The sequence below is a fragment of the Diabrotica undecimpunctata genome, chromosome 4 (assembly GCF_040954645.1).
Source record: "Diabrotica undecimpunctata isolate CICGRU chromosome 4, icDiaUnde3, whole genome shotgun sequence".
In the NCBI taxonomy this organism is placed as follows: Eukaryota; Metazoa; Arthropoda; class Insecta; order Coleoptera; family Chrysomelidae; genus Diabrotica; species Diabrotica undecimpunctata.
The window spans coordinates 44,002,934-44,021,772 of record NC_092806.1 but is presented as its reverse complement, the minus strand read 5'-3'; the positions used below and the strand labels follow the sequence as shown (position 1 = coordinate 44,021,772).

The 18,839-nt window shown below is 33.5% G+C and overlaps 1 pseudogene; it reads left to right on the top strand.

Annotated features, from left to right (window-relative positions):
- The first annotated feature begins 224 nt into the window (after nucleotides 1–224).
- On the top strand, nucleotides 225–1,539 carry LOC140438636 (E3 ubiquitin-protein ligase ariadne-1-like; annotated as a pseudogene).
- The last annotated feature ends 17,300 nt before the right edge of the window (nucleotides 1,540–18,839 follow it).

Here is an 18,839-nt window from a genome sequence, read left to right as displayed (position 1 = left end):
TCGGCTTGTTGACGTATTTATTCCTATTTAACCGATAAAATTAGCATTTATTACTTTAATTTTTTATGATCCGTTATTACTGATATATTTGATATTTTGCTTTAAGATGAGAACGAGACTTGAGATATTAATTATTACTTTTATTTTTATAACCATGGGTCCGAAGAAGATGATGTGATGTTTATTGAATTATAAGCTTGAGATCATAGAAAACCATAAGCAAAATGTACGAGTAATTCACTTGGCGACGATGTACAGGCGTAGCATGTCAGTGATATCTACTGTGTTTAAACAGAAGTTAATAAATGGTAGTCGATAAATTGATAGTAAAAAAACAAGTGGAGACGATGTAGATTTTGGTATTGATGCTGATTCAGGTTGTAATGGCAAAGAATTTCAAAGCTTCGAGGAAGAATATCAATATGAAGTTCTTTCTACAGAAGAAATAGTTAAACACATGATTGATGGCATTAAAGAGGTTAATGTAGTAGTTCAAGTAGCTGCCACAGTAGAATTCTTTTAAATTATTTCAATTGGGATAAGGAGAAGCTTATAGAAAAGTTCTTTGATGGCAATTAAGATGAACTGTTTAAGGAAGCTCATGTCATCAACCCCTTTAAAAAGGTCAATGTAGTTAAGCGTAAAATTACAAAAAATAATCTTGCTTCAGAAGAATGTGATAAATGTTGCATGTTTATCTCACCTGGCCAGATGACTGGTTTAGAGTGTGGACATAGATTTTGTTATGAGTGTTAAAATAAGTATTTAACTACAAAGATTATGGGAGAAGGTATGGGTAAAACTATAGCATGTGCTGCGCCTAATTGTTCATAGTTTTGTTGAATGCAATAGACTATTAAGATGGTGTCTCAGTCCTGATTGTATTTATGCTATCAAGGTTTCTTATTTAGATTCATATAATTCACATTCTTATGTTTTCTGATTTGCTTGCGGTGAGAGCTAGCACGATCCCGTCAAATGTCTTCTTTTGAAGAAATGGAAGAAGAAGTGTGATGATGATTCTGACACTTCTAATTTGATCACCGCCAACATCAAAGAGTGTCCTTAGTATAACGCTACTATTGAAAAAGACGGAGATTGCAATCATATGATTTGTAAAAATTAAAACTGCAAGGTTGATTTTTGTTGGTGTACTTGGGAGCTTGGGAGCCACATGGGAGCTCTTGGTACAACTGTAATAGGTGTATCTATGATGGGGATCGAAGAACACGTCACCTTTTTTTTTACATGAGTCACATGCAGTCTATAAAGTTCGGGCAGAAATTATACGCATCGGTGAAGGAGAAAATGGAGGAGATGCAACAACTGCACACCATGAGGTGGATAGAAGTGCAGTATCTGAAAAAATCAGTGCAGACATACTTTGTCAGTGTCAATGGATACTTATGTATACTTACGTATTTGCATACTATTTGAAAAAGAATAATCAATATGTTATATTTGAATATAACCAAAAATATTTAGAACAAGAGACTTTTAAGCGAATACCTCAAGAGAGCCATATCACACAAAGGGTAGTTAATGCACAATAATACCTGCTAAGGGCGTTACAATAATTTTTTAGCTCCGTACCTCTTTTCATAAAAATATGAAGAAACTACTGATGATGTGGGTGACAGAGAAGCAGTTTTAAGAAGGAACCTTAACAGAAAGCACGAGCGATTTACAGTGATGGGCTGAAACAGATCCCACACACTTCCACAAATAAAGAATCAAAGACTCGTTTAAAGCCAGTCGGGCTAGTTTGACAACTTTGAGAAAAGGACTGGCATTCATTCCGTTGTCAGGCATGGTGAAGCAGCAAGTTCGAATATGAAGGCAGCTGAGGCTTATATCAAAACATTTTTCGAACTGATAGTAGCTAAAGTATAGATCCCACAGCAAGTCTTCAACTGTAACGTGACAGAACTTTTCTAAAAAAGAATACCGAATAGGACTTACATAACGGCAGTGGAGAAGACCACGCAAACCCATAAAGGATGAATTAAATTAGCACTTTGTGCCAATGCGAGTGGCGACAGCAAAATCAAGTCTCTGCTAGTGTACTATTCAGAAAATCCCAGACATTTAAAGTTACGTAAGATAAAAGAAAAACTAAAAGTTATGTGGAGGGCAAATATGAAGGCGTAGGTTGTCAGAAAATTTTTTGTGGAGTAAGTCAACCTGGAGATTGGCCCTTCTATACAAAAATATCTACAGGAAAACAACGTACCCATGCAAGTTCCTTTTGTCCTTGATAATGCCTCTGCTTACTGTCCAAATTTACTTGAAGATTTTAAGTTTATAAAGAGTTCTATCTACCTTCCAACACCACTCCTATTCTTCAGCCCATGAATCAACAGGTGATTTCTAATTTTAAGAAAGTATACACCAAGCACATTTTTTGGCACTGCTTTGAGGTGACGGAGAACACAAACGTCCAGAACCCTTTGAGAGTTCTAGAAGGACCAGAACATGGTGATATGCTCAAGAATTTTTGATCAGGCCTGGCAGGTCGTTATAACGAGAATTTTAACTTTTGCATGAAGAAAGCTGTGGCCTGAGGCTGTAGCTGAAAAGGCCTTAAGCATTGGAACCTGAAGTTTCAGTGGTAGAGATTGTTTCTTTGGGAAAATTCATGGGTCTGGAGGTGGATGGAAAGGAATTCACCGAGGAACTGCCAACCGAGGACATACACAATCAACATTGGCAGCAGCACACAGTATTTTAAAGAAAAATTGGTTTTGAAGAGGAGCTAGAGATGAAAGAGGTTATCTCTTTAAGATATATAAAGGAGATCTTAGAAATGTGTGAGAAACTTGTAGAGTCTGTGGATAAAAATCACCCTGACTGTTGCAACTTGTCGTGCATCATAGTTGTTCAACGGAACTTGCCTAACTCATTTATACAAAATCCTGAAAGGAAGGAAGGAACAAACCACCTTGGACAGTTTTCTTAAACGATCGACAGGTGAACATGAGCAAAACGAAAAAAGCGAAGATCGGTGACGAAAATTAAGCGCTTCCGTAAATACTTCAGTTTGTCTTTTATTCCGTTTTTATAGAAATGTATTTGTTATTTAAAAATGAATGTTTTTTCTTTTAAATACATTTTTATTCTTTTAAAGTACTTAACAATATCAACTGAGGGGGTGTTTTGAAAGCTAGAACGGACTAATGGCATTTCAATTAATTTCAGCATTTTAAGGGTGTGTGTGTGTATGTGTGTTTTTTCTATGTATATTAAATCCTACTTTACAGTTTAAATGAAGTATGTTCTTGTCCTCTAAAATAAAATAAGTGGCTTAATTCAAGACTAATTTGGACCTCTCCTCTTCGTCTTATTGAATGTTATGTGTTATTGAAGCCTATGATGTCTCATTTTATTGTTTTCAGCTATCCTTCCTGTTCATTTTCCTGCCCAATATTAACGTTCTCACATTGTATGAAGTAATATGCATTTGTCGTTCTTTGTGGTAGCCTGATCTTTTCCTGGTATAATTAGCACCGTCTGCTCCAACTCTGTTCCAATTGCTACCTGGGTGTGTTGGAGCCGCCGAAAGCTGAGGGCTGTCTTGTCGTTTCTATTTCATCAAAAATAACTGTGAGTATTTTTAGCCATTAAACATTAGCACTAGCAATTGGCTAGTGCGTATTGGCGAGTTGGTTTTGATATAATGCGAGGAAAGGGTGGAGAAGGGTATACTTTTAGCAATTTACTCAATAAAGGCAAATAAATGCTAAGCTTACAGAATAATCACCATGAATATGGGAAAAATGCGATGCAATGAGAACGATGGAAGGATAAATGTTAGGAATATGTCTGAAAGACATAAAATGTGGTTGCAAAAAGTTATAAAAATGTTCCCATAACCTTAGACATCCTGATAAATAAGCTGCTTTATTTTCTCGTTTTCTTACACGTCCTTTACGGTTTGCGTAGTTGGATTTCTACTTCCAGGTATTTAAATCTCGCAACTGGTTCAATTATTTCAGCTTTAACTACTGTTTTCCATCATTTGGGTTCTATTGGTACCAAGATTTTATCGTATGTGTAGATATTTTCATATTGTATATCTAACTGCTATTTTAAATATATGTACCATTCGCTGTAGGTTATATTCGTTATCTTAACTTTTATCCTTGTCCTGTCTTTTAAATTTCTTCTATTATTTCTTTTATAATTTCTTTTATAATTTTTTGTTAGACTAACAAGTTAATATCTACTTCTAAGGAGAGTTAGTGTTAATATCTTGCTAGTATCCTTATCATTCTTTTTATGTTGCAATAGATGTTTTTAGTGTGTGTTACATCTTCTAATCTAACTTAGACAAAGGCTTTAGTCAAACATACACAGCACATATACAATACAGTCTTGATGTTAAACATTTGATAGCTAAATAAATACTCGTAAAAATAATTTTGTGTATTTGCAAACATTTGTAATGATACCGAAAAAATAAACGCTAAAAAATCATCGCACTACCAGTCTAATGAGCCATGTACTGAAATTTTTTTCAAGAATACTGCATTCGACAATTTACAACAAAATAGAAGTACAACTAAGCGACACACAGTTTGGTTCAGAAACAATCTTGGAACCAGCGAAGCATTCAGTTTGCAGGTCGTTCAAAGATGTAGTGATATAGAAAAACCAGTATATATGTGTTTTATCGACTTCGAAAAGACCTTTGACCGGGTCATCCCCGACAAACTGATAGTGTTTTGAAGCAGGTGGGAATTGATTACCAAAACCTACGTACTATCAAAAATTTTTATTGGCATCAATATGCAAACATACGAATTGGTCGGAATACGATGGAAGCAAAGGAAATACGACGTGGAGTGGGGCAAGGGTGTATTTTATCACCTCTACTTTTTAAGATCTACTCCGAGTTTATTTTCAAAGAATCTTTAGTTGAAGATTCATGCAATAAAATCAACGGGATTATTGTCAACAATCTCAGATACGCAGATGATACGGTACTGATTGCATCCAATAAAACAGAGTTGTAACGACTTATAAACAGGGTGACCAAAACATGTGTTGAATATGGACTAAAGCTTAATATTTCTAAGACAAAACTTATGGTTGTAATCAAAACAGAGTTACAACCAATGAACATCAGATCGTATGAAATAGTGTTAGAAAGAATCCACAATATCAGCTATTTGGACGCGAATGTTATCGATTACTGGGATACAAGCAAAGAAAAAAGAATACGCATTTAAGAAGCCAGAGCCACCTTCTATAAACTATAGAAAATTCTCATTAACTCTTATCCGGGCAAGGTGGGTCCAACGGGCCCGAGACGCCAATTCTTTTATCATAAACTGATTAAAAAAAAAATTATTGAATTTTATGCATCACTAAATTTGTTTAGAAGTATGTTTTCTTCAACATAGTCATGAGCTATTCAAAATATTCATTATTATTTTTGAAATTATTGTGTCGAAAGAATTTTGTCACGTAAAGGTACAACAAGAAGCCGTCGAACCCTATTTGTATTTATACCTAAAGTCTAAATCTTTGTTACAGAAGTTAATCTAGCAGTCAGGTAATGTTTTTGTGGATTATCTAAAGGACTTTTAGGATTTCGGAAATCCAATCATAAAGTCTAAACGTTTAGCAAACAATGTAAATATCTCTTTGATGTAAACATCACAGAGATGCTTACAATAGGTGTTATATCTATTCTAAATGACTTTTAAAAACTTATAATCATTGTTGGAATGCAATAATATTGTTAGGTAGGTATCTATACATATTTTGAAATAAATAATGCATCTACTATCAGTAGTTTTATATCGAGGTTATTGTCAACAACTAATCTTCTAAAATTATATTAAATTACAGTGAAAGCCGATAGTGCGAATAAAATGTCCCGAAAACCATTATCAGCTGCAGAACTGCAAGATATTGCTAATAATTTATGGGATTCCGATGATGAAAAATGTCCTGAACTAGGTGGCATTGAAAGTGACTCTGAAATTAAAGATCGTCTTTCGAAAATAAGTGAAAAGGATGATCAGCAAGTAGTATTGAGTGATAATGAAGAAGAATGTTTAGCTACAAGTTCCTTGATTTCAGATTGTGTAATTTTTGAAACTGAGGATGGAATTAACTGAAAGAGTCAACCACAACCCACAGCACGTATACGAATCTGCGACATAATAAAAAGCAAAGTGCACAAGGTAATGTTAGCCCCTGGTCAAAGTGTAGATGATCCTGTTGATTCCTTTTGTTTGTTTGTGGACGAAAAAATTGTGAACGAAATAGTGAAGTGTACAAATAAAGAAGCCGAAAAAGTCTTGAGGATAGAGAACTGGAAATATGGCGACCCTACAGAGCTATATGCCGTTATTGGACTACTACTAACTGCAGGGCACCTGAGTGCCAACATCCATAATATAGATATACTTTGGAGTAAGTTTTATGGACCTACTATATATAAAGCTACCATAGGGATAAAACGATTCAAAAATTTGCTAAAATTTGTTCGATTTGACGATTTGAAGGACACGAGGTCTAAACGAATTAGTAACGACAATTAGCAGCAATACGCGATGTGTGGAATCGAGTCAACCAAAACTTTCAGAAATACTATTTACCAGGAAAAAACATAACGGTAGTTGAGCAACTTGTTCCGTATCGAGATAGGTGTCCTTTCAAGCAGTATATGCCTTCAAAGCCAGATAAGTATGACATAAAAATATGGTGGGGAAGTGTCCTAGTTATGTCTACCATGCATCACAATACTTACTGTGCAGATGATGTTGACAAAAAACCAGATATGATACTCTATTATAATAGTACAAAATGTGGTGTTGATACGCTTGATCAAATGGTTCATAAATATATGTGCAAAAGACGAACTAACCGTTGGCCTTTTGCATTTTTCATGAATATTTTAGACGTGGCTCGGGTAACCTCATTTGTTACTTGGACAAATTTACATCCAAAATGGAACGAAAACAAAAATGAAAAGCGAAGATTGTTTGTTACAACGACAGCAGAACAACTAGTGTTGCCTCAAATTTTGAGAAGAAAATCAAGGGGACTACAATGGGAAACAAAACAGTGTATTGAAAAATGCTTACAGGAAGTTGAACCACAGAAATTTGTGAAATATGTAGTAGAAATTTATGTAACGATCACTGTATAATTAAAAAGTTTGTAAATATTGCAATAAAGAAAAATAAATGACTAATGTTTTTTTTTTATTTTTATTGTTTTTTTTTAACCTAATATTTAATAATAATTTAATTTAATTCATATCAATTTGTTATTCTACTTGGAAATAAGCTAATCTTGTGGCTTAGTTCCAACTAAAATAGTAAATTGATATGACAAAGTATTAATTTGTAAAAGTACAATAATAATATTCTTCTGACTTATGCGTTTTATTCATTTTGTAAAAATTGTTTTTGTCGGTACTTTATACATGAGCTGCTAATTATCATAATCTTTTCTCAGAAGATTATCAACCCCTCTTTTCAAATAAAATGGCCTGGTATATTTACAAAAGTTGTTATTTATTTATTAATTAAGTCTTTATTTACCTCCAAATGTTTATTACTTGTGAACAAATATTTTTTCTACAAAAGTTTTTTTGCATTTCATTATTTTGTGCAAATCCTTCAGGTAAAACGCACCCTCGAGGTAGACCGCATACTATAGTAGCACCTTTTTTTAAATCTTCTTCTTCTTTTTCAAGTGCCCTGTCGGTTGCGAACGTTGGCTATTAACATGGCAATTCTGATCTTGTTTGCGGCGCTTCTGAATAGTTCGACCGATGTGAGCCCGAACCACTTCCTCAGATTTTGGAGCCACGAGTGTCTTCTCCTGCCTGGCCCTAGCTTACTGTCTACTTTTCTCTGGACAATCAATTGCAGTAGACGGTACTTATCGTGTCTTAATATGTGGCCTAGATATTCAAGCTTTCTTTGTTTAATTGTATTCACGATTTCTTTCTCCTTTCCGATTCTTTGAATTACCTCTATGTTGGTGACATGTTCGGTCCAGGATATACGAACAATGCGTCGGTACACCCACATTTCGAATGCTTCTAGTTTTCTCGTGAGCGTCTCCGTCAGCGTCCAGGCCTTCACACCATACAGTAAGATGCTTATGAGGAGCTTTTTCATATTGCTAAATGCATCTCTAGCTCGTTCTATTCTCGCCTTAATTTCTGTGGCCTGTTCCCATTTTGCATTTACGTTGGTGCCAAGGTAAACATAAGATTCTACATGGTCAATTAGTATGTTACTTATCCGTAACTGTCGAGCAGGCTGTTGCTTCCTGCTTATCAGCATCCACTTTGTCTTCTTGAAGTTGAGGCTCACGCCGTATTCCTCACTAACTGAATAAATTCTTTCCATTACCTGCTGTAATTCGTCTATGGTACTGGCAAGGATCACCGTGTCATCGGCATATCTTATATTGTTCGTTAACTCGCCGTTTATTTTTATGCCCTCATTTGCATTTTCCATACATTTGTTAAATATTTCTTCGGAATAGATATTGAATAGGAGTGGGGATAATATACACCCCTGACGGACACCTCTTTTGATCTGCACGCTTTCAGAGAGTTCGTTGCCAATTTTTGCTCTTGCTGTTTGAACCCAGTATAGGTTTGTCACAATTCGAATGTCCTTGTCGTCAATACCTGTCTTTCGCAGAATATCTATCAATTGTTCATGATTGACATTGTCAAATGCTTTTCTAAAATCCACAAAGCACAAATACACGTCCTTATCAACGTCTCTACACCGCTGTATAAGCACCTGGAAAGCGAAAATTGCTTCTCTAGTTCCAAGTGCTTTCCGACAGCCAAACTGCGATCTATCAATATTTGACTCACATTTATCATATATTCTTCTATGAATGATCTTATTGAACGCTTTAGTGACATGATTGATCAAGCTTATAAGCCGGTAGTCATCACAGATCTGGGCATTTGGTTTCTTCGGGATTGTAATAAATGTTGACTGCAGCCAGTTATCCGGGATTTTACCGCTATTATATATGTTGTTAAAAAGTTCAACTAGATTATCAAGGATCTGTTTATCTGATTTACATAGGATCTTTAATATTTCGCAGGGTACATTGTCCGGACCTGCTGACTCATTGTTTTTTAGTGCTGCAATGGCATCTTTTATCTCCGATTTAAGGATTAAAGGTCCTGTTTCTCCTTCTCCATATAGGTGATCATCAGTCCTGTCAGATGCAAATAATTTTTCTATGTATGATTTCCATGTTTCTAAGATCGTTGATGGCTCCGAGATAAGATTTCCATCGCCATCTTTTATGCTGTTGGGTGACTTATTGAATTTCCTCTTGTTTGTCATTGATTTTATTTTTTTGTGCATATTGTAACTGTCGTATTTTCGTTCGTATTGTTCTATTTCCCTGCATTCGTTGGAAAACCATTTTTCTTTGGCTTCTCGAATTTTCGTTTTTATGATTTTGTGGATCTGCTGGTATTTTTCTGCATTTTTAGTCTTGAATTTACGTCTTTCATCCATCATATCCATTATCTCATCAGACATCCATTCTTTCTTCTTCCGTCTGTCACGCTTTAATAGAGTCGCGCATGTTGTTTGGATTGCTTCCCTCGATTTTTTATTCTAGACAATTTAAATTTAGCTTAGTACATTCAAGCACAGTGGTGGGCCCAAAGGACCCGAGTTGAACGGTTACGTAAGTAAAATGTATTGCCCGGATACGGGTTAATAGAGATATTACATTAAACCTTAAAATCAGTTTAATATGTATGTTGCTACATATTCTCCGCATTGCTGCATGGCATGAAGAGCTGGACTCTTACACTAATAAAAAAACTTAACGCCTTTCAGAAATGGAGCTACCGAGGAATATTGCGGAATATTGGGTTGATCGAATAACAAATGAAGTGGTTTTACAACGAATGAAAATGAGCACAGAAATAACAAAAACCATAAAACTTCGAAAGTTACAATATTTTGGTCATATAATGAGACATCCAGAGAGGTATAACTTTCTACACCTCATAATACAGGGCAAGATAGCCGGAAGAAATGGCCCAGGCCGGAGAATGTCCTGGCACCGAAATCTCTGACAGTGGTATCAAGAGACATCCGTTAATCTACACTTGAGTGCAAAATAATCGATTCAAAATTATTTTTCGAAAGTATGTCTCTTGTTTCAATCTAAAAAGTGTAAATTTATAAATATTTAGTGTATAATCAATAACCTCTTTATTGAGTTTTAAAAAAGTTATAATACTACAATATAAGTTATAATAACACTAATACATAAGTCACTAAGTTCGCAACTGCATTACAAATGGATACCACATCCGTCAAAGCAGCTCAAGCAGTAGCATTATTGTGAGAAGGCCTGAGTCAGAGGGCCGTTGCAAATCGACTAAATTTAAGCCAATCTGCTGTGTCCCGAGTGTATCGTCGGTACCAAGATACTGCTGATTATGTCCGCCATTAAGGAGGAGGCCGTAAACGAATAACAACGGAGAAAGATGATCGATTTCTTGTATCGAAATCCCTGAGAAATCGATATTTAACTGGTGCTAATCTCAAAGAAGATTTTAGCGAGGTCCGAGGTGTAGTTACCACTGTTTGGACAGTCAGAGGGAGACTGAAAGCAGCCAACCTGACACCAAAAAGAGCAGCTACGGGTCAAATGCCAACTGCAGTCCAGAAGAAAAGGCGATTAGAATTTGCTCGAGAACATCTGGATTGGGACGACTATCAATGGAGTCAGGTATTATTCTTCGACGAAAGTAGGATATACCTACATGGCAACGATAAGAGGCGTCGAGTCTATAGAAGGCCAGGAGACCGATATGCTCAATGTTGTATACGATAAATTGTGTCATATGGAGACGGTTCTTGTATGTCTTGGGCAGGCATTTCTATGGATGAAAAAACCGAGTTGGTTTTTGCGCCTGGTGGAGGACGTTGAGGAGTTTTAACGGCGGATCGTTATATCAGAAACATTTTGGAGGAACATGTGGTTCCATACGCGGGATTTATTGGTGATGCCATTTTAATGCACGATAAGGCACGATGCCATACCACACGAGTCACCATCACCTATCTGACTGAGATCGGTATACCTGCAATAAATTAGTCTGCGTTGAGCGTGGACATAAATCCAATAGAGCATGTTTGAGATGAGCTTAAGCGAAGGGTCCAGGACATGAATCATACACCAAGGAGCATAATGGAATCGAGAGCTGAGCTTAATGATGAATGGGAAGCAATGCCTTAAGGATTTATTATAAAAGTCATCCGATCCATGCAAAATCGATTGGAAAGTGTAATTAGGAGTAGGGGTGATAATATCAAATACTAAAAAATAAAGAAATTCATTTTGTAATTGATAATTTCTCTGTTCATAACGTCTTTCTTGCGTTAGTTCCAATGATGAATATTTAGGAAACTCTGGTCGTATTGCATATTGTTTTTATAATGCGTCTTCCAAATAATGCAATAGCAGTTTTTGTAAGTTCAATAATAAAGTTATTATTTGCACATGATGTCTTTTTATGTTCATATTTCTTACATTAAAACAGGTGTAACCTCAAATATCACTTTTGAGTCGATTGTTTTGCACTCAAGTGTATTTGGAGCTGCTGTAAACAAAGTTATTATTGCCAATATTATCGCCAACGGTCGCGAAAGAAGAGAAGAAGAAATAACTTACTCACAGAAATAAAGAACTATGATTTAATTTATTAATATTGTTCATGCTATAATTGTTTGGGTATACCGAATATCAAATTTCGAATATTTTCTAATTATATGACCTTTACATGAACTGACTAAACATTATTGTATTCAAATATCTACTAAAAACATCGAAAATTCAAATTTAACAAAATTGTTCATGTTTAATTGAGTATGTAAATTTGCTTCTAAAAAGTTTAAATTGAAAAAAATGCGCATTTATAATAGAATGCTAGTTAGTGTATTTATTAAAGGGTGTTTTGTTAAACTGGGTAATGTTTATTGAAATGATGTAACTATCTACTTTGTTCGTTTTTGCACATCTGATCAATCTGTACCTAGGTATACATATTCTTTTCGTGTATGTATTTTTACACATATTTGATGTAACTGACGTTTTAACTTTACTGTTCCAAAAAATTTTTATTGCTGATTTTGACGATCTCGATAAATATGAGATGATCGACTATTTTTTGACCACTTTTTGTTTAGTTTTTAGTACCTCGTTAGGCGAGACAGGAACAAATTGGCTAATACGAGTAGGTATGTCTATTTAATGAAATTTTGAAAATTGAACAAATACCCGCGCCCGCTCGTACAACACCCTTTTAACTCTTGCGTGTTGCTATTTTGTTGGTCCTATGGCAGCAGGCTGTCTGTCTCAAACTATATCATCAAACTATATCATCTCAAGGTGAAACGACACGATGGTTCTGATTAGAACTTGATAACACTCTGCTACTACCAGATGTGTGATTCCGAAAATATTCGTTTACTATTTTATTTCCAATATTTTTGTGGAATGCAGAGCTGAGAATTTCTTTCAACTGACCTGTAGAAATGACTAATGCACTACCTCCTTATTCTGTTGGTGTAAGTAGGCATAAGTTTAAAAAAAGCAGTTTTGTTAATTTATTGCCTCAAGAAATTTACAAATTTACAGCCACAACACTAAAGTTGTTATAACTCCTTTAAAATAAAAACAGTTTTCTCTTTTTGTAGTTTTCATCTCCCGTAGTTTTCTTCTAACATCCCTCTGATCAGTTACTACAGATATTCTTTTAATTTGTTAACTAAGTTTGTTATAGATAGATGGCGCAGCAAATGATGACGAAAAATCGTAATCATAGATGTCGCTAAAAACGCTATAAATTTATCAAAAACATAATGTTTTTATAAATTTAATCAAAAACGAAAATATTTTTATAACTAACTCTATTTAGGTCGCTTAAAAAAGTAAAATGATTTCTTTGAATACGTTTCAATTGCAGTTACTTCTTGAAAATTATAGTGGAAGTGAGGATTTTCTGGGGTACATTGAAATAACAAACGGCATGTTTCGTTCGATAGCAACGACTTCATCTTTATTTCAATAAGCAATATTGGCAACACGCCATACATCGAGTGTTTACAGAAGTTATACAAAGATAGCGCTACATGTATTAACATACCTTTTTTTGATACATCACAACATTACTAACCTAAATAACCTATTGCCATTTGCCATTGCCATTAATAAATTTTTATTATAAAGCAGGTCTCATAATATAATCGAATAGGTATATTATATTGTAGATATTACGTATATTTTTTTAAAATATATTTTACCCGCTTTAAATGTTTAAACGTCTTAGGCTGTCAAAATTAAACAGCCTGGAAATAATAACTAGAAAAAGCTGTCAACCACTAGATAAAAAAATACACAGAAAGAGAAAAAGCATTTTAAGTATATTGAAAAATTATCTATTACGACATATAATTCGGCAGCTTTATAAATGCTTGTTCTGTGTGTCTCAGAGTGAAGGAAATTTTAAGAAAAGAAAATTTAAAAGAAGAAAAGTTAAGGGTTATAACAGAGCAGAGAGTTCATACGTTAAGAGCTAAATCCTTTTATTTTTTGGTAAAAAATAAATTCAATCATAATAAACAAATATTTCCTTTTGATTTGATAATACAGTTTTTTATAAATCTACCGTCGTGGCTGGAAACGCAATCATAATAAACAAATATTTTCTTTTGATTTGATAAACAGTTTTTATAATTCTACCATCGTGGCTGGAAACTCGAAATCCCATCTTTCTTCTGTAAATGTGTAAATGTGACGTCATATTTGTGTCTGGAGTATGAACATAGAAACTATCAAGTGCTGTTACCTCTGCTGTATGTGATACTCTCATAACATTCAACTTTAAAAATCAAATCGAAAAAGTTCAGCTATCTTCAGAATGATGTGGTGGACAAAACAAAAATAGCACGACGATGTTTATATTAATCTACTGCTTTGTTTATGAAGCACCTGGTCGCATCAAGGAAGTGGAGTTTCCTGTTGTTGGTCATTCCTTTTTGTCTTTCAAACCAGATAGGATTGTCGGTATGATAGAAAGGGAAATAAAAAAGAAAAACGTTGTAATAACCGAAAAGAATGTGAAGACATAATTAGAAAACACTCAAAGGTGCTGAGACTTGGTAAAGGCTGGGAGATATCAGACTGGAGAATGACGAGTGCCGCTGTTGTTAAAAAACTTTCCCAGTGGCATTTTAAATGTAATGCATCGAAAAGATTTATATTTTTTAAAGACAAAGATCATATGGCCACGGTGAGGGGAGAAATATTTTATCATTCTGACGTAGGGTTCAGCAAGTCTATAATACGAAAAGGGAAAAAGATTTCTTTATTGAAACCTAAATAACAACAGATTGGATGTTAATTGAAAGAAGATAAATCGTCCATAGACACTCTCCTTAGAAAATATTTTGGTGAAAATTGAAGAGACCAGCCGGATCTCACCTTTTTTAAAATAAAAGATACTGGCGTACAGAGAAATAATACCGAGAGTACTGCAGAAAATGATTATAATTATGATGAGGACCCAGATGAACTTAGAGATTAGGAATTAATATAAATATATACACATAATTTGTAAGACCTTTTGTACTTTGGATAAAAATAAACTGTTGACTAAAAGTTTACTTCCACATGCTTTCTTCCTTATTCGTAATACACCAGGTTTGGAAAACAGATTATTTCAAGAACCACTAATATCGTTAATGGTTGACGATTATCATGTATTTGCAAATGTTAGTTGCATAAATTACATAGTTCACTTGCAAAACTCGGTACCTATTGTTAAATTTTTCTTTGTTTTCTAACAAACACAATAACTTTCTAAGAAAAAAAAACATATTTTACCTAATAAAGCATTTATCTATTACAAAAAGTCCCATTTAATAAATATACCTAAGGTTTTTTGTGAAATTTACCAGTTTTTTTGCAAATAACTCAGTTTGACTTATTCCGTAAAATTCTGTTTCCTCACTACAAACTACATAAGAAAGAAATTACGTGGATGTGCGCCGAACACACAGGATGCAAAGATTTCTAAGAGATGGCGCCACAGTTAGATTAAATTAAATTTAATGGTTTGACTAATTACGATTACTTCCTCAAGATAAATTAATCTAGCACGATTTAAACAAAATTCTAATAATCTATAATAAAGAGCTATAACCATAGAATGTGAAACAATCCTATTATAGGAAACCTAATGTAATAGTGGCGCCATCTCTTCTTAAATTTTAAAACTTAGTGTGGTCATCTGGGTACATGTGGGTACTTTTTAATATCCTTTAAAAAAAGAGGTTAATAGATTCACTCGTCGGATATGTAGAACAGGTAATAATAGTTTATTGGTTAGAGATATATACTTAAGATAAACTAACTCTTGCTCTATCCATCCGAAGAATTTAAAACATGTTTTCTTATTATCGAAAAACTATATTCCACTGGGTGTTACAGAAATCTGTAAAGGATCAAATTGGGCACAAAGTTTTTGAATTAATACTTATAGATGGCAAAGCAAAAAAGTCCAACAAGGTTCTGAAAGTACTTTCTTGTGGTATGTCTAATTTACATATTATGTTTATATGGGATTAAGCAACAATGTTATAGGTTGTAATCAAAATCACATTTTAAAACTAGTTAGTTAAAAATGTAATTTTTAATTCCAAAAAAGTCTATCTTTCATTTCAAATGAAAGTAATTTAAAGATTAAACAAATTAAATATAAAAATTTACATTTAATTACAAACAACACTGTGACCATTTATTATTGTAACAATGTAGAAATATTGATCTAACTGGAAAACTTGGACAGTATATTTTGTCTTTTTATAGGTGTTTACAGACATCTGTAAAATATCGAATTGAGCAAAACGTTTTTGACCTATAGATGACAAAGGAAAAAGTTCATCCCTTATTTTAAATGAAATTACATTAAAACATATTGATAAAGTTTAATATGAAAATTTACATTTAATTAACGAAAATTTACTATTATAAGAATAAATGTAAAAATATTGATCAAACTGGACAACTTAAAAATTCATTTTGTTTTCTTTTCATAGTGTGTACAGAAATCTGTAAATTACCGAATTGGGCAAAACGTGTTTGAGTTAATACCTAGAGATGGCAAAGCAAAAAAGTACATCTTTTATTTTAATTAAATTAATATTGATAAAATTCAATATAAAAATTTACAATTAATTTAAGAAATACTGTGACAATTAAATATTATAATATATATTAAAGGGATATGACTATTTCATTTAAATTTGTGTATTTTGTGGTTTGAGGCTTATTGACAGATTGTAGGTACTATTTTTTCAAATGGTTTGGTCTTCCATCTGAATTGAAATTGAAACACTTCCTATTTTCAAGCAAATCGTTGCTAAAAACATCTTTTGGCAAACAATTCTATATTTTTGATCGATTTTTATATTTTATGGTACACTACTTGACTGCTTTTAAGGGGATCTGATCTGCAGTCGTGAGATCCAATCCCAAGGCCCTTGGTCGTTTTTTCTTAATCTGTAATGCTGGACAGCATTTCAATATGATTGCATCCTGATTTGATTTGACAGGATTCTTATAAAAAGTCGTATGGAATTGTGGTAATGTTTTACCAGTCACTTTATCGCACTCAAAAACTTTGGTTTTATGATCACAACGTGTTACTCTTGGCCAACTCTTTGTAGAATACCTAAAACAAAAAGTAAAAAATACAAAATTGTTTTTAGATCTATGGTAGCTTAAGGCGCAAACTAAAAGAGGTTAAGCAAACATCCATCGATATTAATCAGACATAGATTATACCTAAATGTGACCTGTGGTACGGCACCGACAAAAAAAAACGGGTGTGGCGGTCCAGTGGGACTGCCGGTAGAAGTTATACTTCTATACACGCGTTCGCCGATACAAATTTATATGGAAGTCAATCTGCACAATCATTACATATGTAATACTATGGGTAAGAGAGAGCAGAAACAGAAACAGAATTAGGTATATAGGTATATGGTGCATCGTTTGCTGTATATAAACAACATTTGACCTGTAATAGGAGTACAATAAATGAAGGATTGAATCAATATGATGAAAATGTATATTTTTATTTTTATATATGTATGAAAGGAGTTGAATGCAAAAACAATTTTTACACATACTCTGCAGTAAAATTCATTGTTTATTTTGTTAATAATATAAAAATACAATACACTGCAACATAATTCAATATAGTAATACAAATTAAAATGCAATATTCATAAGTATTTAAAAATGACAATATACATAACTTACTTACTCATATGTTTAATTTACCATGATAATAATATTAATAAAAAAATAATAATAATATTAATAAATATTAAATATAGTTACAAAAGGAACATTTTTATTCTCGAGAGAGAAAGAGAGAGAAAGTATCTTCTGTCTTACCTTTATCTTACATATATGTAATGATTTTGCCGATTCACGCCCGTACAAATTTCCAACGTCGAACGCGCGTATAGAAGTATAACTTCAAAAAATGTTTGTGGAAGATAAAAATAAAAAACCAACAACTCGGATTATGTTGTAAATTTTCATTTTATTTTAAAATTTCGCATTTTTGCTTAAATTACATATATTTAATAAGATTAACATGGGGTTTTTAAATATTTCAAAAATAAAAAAGGAAATTCGTATTGGGATTCGAACTTACATATATCAGCGTATGAACAAAACACGCAAAAAATTTGCCAATTAGACATAACAGTAATGTATTTCAAAATAATTGACAGTTCTCGGTGATTCATTATCGAGAGGGAAAGAGAAAGAAAATATATGTTCTGTCTCTCTCTTACCTATATCTTACATAAGTAATGATTTTGCCGATTCACTCCCGTACAAATTTCCAATGTCGAACGCGCGGTTAGAAGTATAACTTCAAAAACGAACCTACCTCTCTGTTTTCGCCTTATTAGCTTTCCAGGTATGTGTGCAGTCCGTTTTCGTGCTTGGTTGTTATTAAAAGGCATAGAAAAAACATCCATCTTGTTACCAAATCACAGGAATTCTGATTTAAAATGCGAAAAACGGACGACATAACAACATAGAAATTGTACAAGCGGCCATTACAGTTTTGGTCCGAATGAAGCGCTACTATTGACTGGCGTGAGTGTAGCCATGTTTATGTGGACGTAACCAAGTTTGTTTCAAAACAATTTTTTTAATCGAAATAACTCTGTTGCTAGCTAAATGTAATCCCAAACTGTTTCTTTAGTTAATAGGCAGTCTCAAAATGAAAATATGGCCATCAAAAAGTCAATTTCTAAAAATTGTAGACGTAAATATTTTTGGTACTACACTCCTGAAATATGATGTTCATTTTTTGGGTATCTGATTGGAGATTATCTCTTCATCTCTTTCCGAAAAATTTTCAAGTTTTTCGTTATGAATTATTATAGTACGTACCCTGCCCACTTTAGTCATTGGAATTTAATATCCTAGGCAATATTATTATGAGTATAGGCAAAGTTCTTTTATTTATACATTTCTTCTTATTATATATTGATATGTGATCATATTTTGGTGACTCCAAAAGTTATTTTAGTATTTAGCTTTTAAAATTGTATGAGTTTTTTTTATTTGTATTACAGTCCAGCCGTCAGAGAGTTAATCCCAAAAAAATGCAAAAAAGTTTACCACTTTTAGCCATGGGCTTCCCCCCAAACCGCCCCCCACGTAGGGGTGTAAAAACGCAAAAAATCGATTTACCAAGAATCTGTACGCCACAG